Source organism: Leucopleurus acutus (genome assembly GCF_964270905.1).
Source record: "Leucopleurus acutus genome assembly, chromosome: 11".
NCBI classification, from domain to species: Eukaryota; Metazoa; Chordata; class Mammalia; order Artiodactyla; family Delphinidae; genus Leucopleurus; species Leucopleurus acutus.
In genome coordinates this window covers 40,914,266-40,918,719 of record NC_139152.1, presented here as the reverse complement: position 1 = coordinate 40,918,719, position 4,454 = coordinate 40,914,266, and positions in this window count along the sequence as shown.

The following is a 4,454-nucleotide window of genomic DNA, read 5'->3' as shown; positions in this document are numbered from 1 at the left end:
TTCAGGTCTACATCATTGACATTTTCTTGATATGGCTCGCAAGTCTTAACCTCTAGGTTCCTTTCCCTCTATTGTTGTTTTTTAATTGCGTTCTTCCTTCTTCGCCTTTTCTTTTTCTTAAAAAAGAATCTAGGTTTGTCCTTAGAGTTTTACTAGATTTTGTGGCTTGCATCCCCATTATGTCATTTAACATAGTCCTCTGACCCGTCTTCCCTGTAAACTGGTATTTGATCTAGAATGTAATATGCCTGAGATTCAACTTTTTTTTGGACGTGTTGCTTACTTCCATCAGGAGGCATATGTCAGGTTGTCTCTTAATATGTTGTTGTTGGCTATCGATTATCATCTCCTAGCTTCATTATTTCGTCAGAGTTAAAATAGTGATACTAATCCTATAGTTCCTTCATGTGATAGCTGGAGTACTTCTATAGAGAGAAACTTTTTTTTTTTAAAGATGTTGGGGGTAAGAGTTTATTAATTAATTAATTAATTTTTGCTGTGTTGGGTCTTAGTTTCTGTGCGAGGGCTTTCTCTAGCTGTGGCAAGCGGGGGCCATTCTTCATCGCGGTGCGCGGGCCTCTCACTGTCGCGGTCTCTCTTGTTGCGGAGCACAGGCTCCAGACGCGCAGGCTCAGCAGTTGTGGCTCACGGGCCTAGTTGCTCCGCGGCATGTGGTATCCTCCCAGACCAGGGCTCGAACCCGTGTCCCCCGCATAAGCAGGCAGATTCTCAACCACTGCGCCACCAGGGAAGCCCCTATAGAGAGAAACTTTTACTTACTTTTTGATTACCCTGAAGTATAGTTTATACAGAAAAGAAAGGATAAATGCTGCTGTTTATTGACGAAGTGACTGGTTTCTAGCATCCACCAAAGCTGACCAATATTTTAAAAATATCATGAACTTTTGAGTTTATTGATGCTCAAATTATCCCATCTTTGGCCAGGAGGAGCCTCTTTAGATTAGCCCCCGAGTCCTTTTGAATGATACTACAGTAGTCATCTTTGACAGCTCCTTTGCTTTCTGGCAGAACATTATGTTCCAGGTTCATCTTGTACATTTCCTGGGCCATTTCTCCAAGGAGCTCTGCTTCCTTTTCGTGAGACAGGAGAGAGACCACATCTGGGCAGTAGTGTATAACTGCCTTTCAACTAGCCCCTTTCCCCCAGTCTACTCTCTAGTCACCTGAGATGTGAGGACATAAATCTGACCATTCCCTTGCTCAAGAAGCCCTTCAGTGCTCTCTGCTGCCGTCAGGACAAGGCCAGCTCCTTAGCACCAAACAGCAGGCCCTCAGTTATTGTTTACCCCCTCCTTCTCATTTCCTACTGGTCCCCTCCGTAAAATTTACAACCCAGCAATCGCACTCCCAGCACTCCCCATGCTGAATCACACTCCTGTGCCTTTTCTCATACTAATCCCTTGACCTGAAAACACCCACTCCTACCACTGCCTTTCTAACCTCATCCCTTGTCTCGACTCAATCTTCGAGATTTCACCTTAGTTCAGGTTATCATCTCCAACACACTTTTCCCTGAACCAGGAGCAGGGCTGTCTCTGTTATCCATGGCCCTGTGTTTACCTGTAAGCACTTAATGTCTGCATATAGCTCTCCTGCACTGCTCCGCCATGATGACTGAAAAGCAGTAACTATATCCACCTCTAGCCCCAGCATGGAGCACATTACCTGACACCAAGTGGACGCCCCCACCTGATCCCCTGCTTCAGAGAACAGACCGTCTATTCTCCCAGCACAGACATTCTTCCACTTCTGCTGCCCACCGATGCCTTCCCTGCTCTAGCTCAGCCTGCAGGTCTGCTAGGCGTGGAACAAGCGGTGTGTTAACCTCTTCTGTTTAACTTGTGACTGATGGGCTAGTTGGGAGACTAAAAGGGAGCTCACTGCCCTGCTCTGGTTACAAAGATTGAGGGTGCGAAGATAGTACCTGAAACACCTCACATTTCCTGCTCCACCTCAGCTGGGGCCTCAGCCAGGAGTCAGAGTAACAGGAAGCTGTTTACAATGAGGGTGACAACCAGAGGGCAAGTGTGACAAAATGGAGTAACCTGACTGTAATGCAAATTTTGGTTTATAATCACATATATAAACTCTATGAGGACAAGGATTTTTATATTTTCACTGATGATTTCTACCGTCGGGAATAGAGCCAGGCCCAGTGGGTGACCACAGACATTGCAGACCACGGTACGTGCAAAATGAGTGAATTGTCATGCTTTTTCCATTATGCATCCCCAAATGGCAAAGCTTGGCTGTATACTGGAACCAACTACACGTGCTGCTACCATGAACCCCCTATGATAAAGGCTGGGTAGGAGGAGGACCAGAAAAAGGCCTGGGCTGTGTATGGAACAGAGAATATCCCCAACATCTGTGGCAAGCTGGGGCTACAGACTGAGAGGCCCAAGTGGGGGGGTCTCTTTATTTCTATTCATACCTAGAGCAAACTTAATCCTGTCTTACTCCCAGCCCCAAGAACAAGAAGTCAGACAGCACCCCAAACCTCCCGTTCAGCTGTGGCCTTGGATTTCACACACACTTACACAAGGAAAGGTTAAGGAATTTTCTTTATTTTTTACAAATTAAGACTATGTAGATTCCATATATTTCTGAATCAAAAACACCTTTGTCTTCACAGTATGAGTTAGAGAATGCAGCCTGAGCTGGAAACCAAAGAACTCGAAAAGAAAGTGATAATTACAGTGATTACTGTATTAAAAACCTGTTAGGCATTTTCTTTAAAAGTAGTTTTTTATATCTTGTCATTCTTGGCACTGTTTCTAAAGAAAAACTCCTCATCCCAAGCAAAAAAAGCACAAGAGGTGGAGTTTGGCTTCAGGAGATGTAACTCAGATTCTCAGGCCTAGCAGAGAATCAACAAATGTAGGGAGAGTTGCTATTGGGGGCTGAATGGGAAGGAAATCCCTTTTAGTAAAGTCTCAAGCCACAGGCTGGAGACAGCAGTTAAATCAGAGGGCAGCATCCTCTGCAGCAGCGAGCCATTCCGAGTGGCATGCCACTCCAGGAATCACACAGCCTGGGAACAAAACTGTTTCATGGGATGGCACAGTGACGTGGTGCGCTGTGAACCAGCAGCCACTGGGTCAAACTGTGTACGGGTTGTGAACAGGGAAACCCAAAAATGGTGTCCTACTAGCAGTGAGTTTTCGATGACTCAGTTCCCCTTACGTTGAAGCCCTGAGTAGCCAGAGCTGCAAATGCTCCCAAGGCTGCCTGACCTTCTGTGCCAGCTGTGGCTGTGGCAGCTCACAGGGAAGGAGCTGGTGACCCCGTTAGTACTGCCCCCCCACACACTTGCAAACACAGAGCTGTAGGAAAGCAGAAGTCTTGCAGGTTTGGTCGCCCAGCCCCTGCCTAAAGAAGGCTGCAGATTTCCAGAAACAGGTGAACAGACCAAAACCTGAAGTGCATCTGTAAAATGGACATGTATCTACTGCCCCAAATCTCTGGCCTGACACTACCTATTAGTGCCCAAGACAAGACAAAAACGCACCTAAGGACTGTTATGAACGCTGCCTCCCAAGCCCTCACGGCCCGTGCCACTGGTGTGAACAAAGACCCACTCAGTTAAGGGGGAGATACTACTCTCCCCTGCCCCAAACAGGCCCTCATCTGGGTCTGGCAGGATTAGTCACAATTACCTCAGAGGCTCAGCCATGCCCCTTCTCTATCCTTCCTCTCCCGGGACCTTTAATCACAGCCACCTGGTAGAGGCCACTCAGTAACCAAGGTAGTGATCAATTTAACAAAAAAAAAAGGGCAAGTCTGGGAACTCTACATTATATCTTGCCATACATAATCAGCCACTTCATAGATGCCTGACAAGAATTTCCCTTTGTGCTGAAACCCTCCCACCCCACAGATGGAAGGCAGGCAGATTCCAAGGGCCAGACAAGGGAGTGGAAAGGGAACCCACACAAATCCACACTCCTTCCGTGACGGCAAGGCAGGAAGGCACGTCTGCCGGAGCAGCAGTGACTCCGGCAGCTCAGGGGAAGCGAAGCACCCACCAGAAGAGGCTTTTCATGTTCTCTGCAGGGGTCGGCGGCTCAGACATAGTAAGTCTGAGTAGCAATGAGACCAGCAAACGTCTTTCCAATGGAAAACACACTGCCTAGTCCCATAGGAAACGCGCATAAAGCAAACAACGCTGCGGGAAGAAGGGCCGAGCAAGGCGTCTCTACCGAACAGTTCAGGTCCACTGGGTGAAGCGCAGTCGCAAGGCGGACTCTGCAGATCCCGCTCATCACGGCGGACTGGCTGCCTGAGCAGAGGAAGAGGCTAGGGGTGGGGGATGACGGAAAAGGGAGCGGGGAAGAACCCCAAAAATATGAAGCCAAACTCCAAACTATAATTTGCTAATCAGTTTTTTGATCAAAAAATTCAAAACAGAGAAAACCACAAAGTACAAAAGC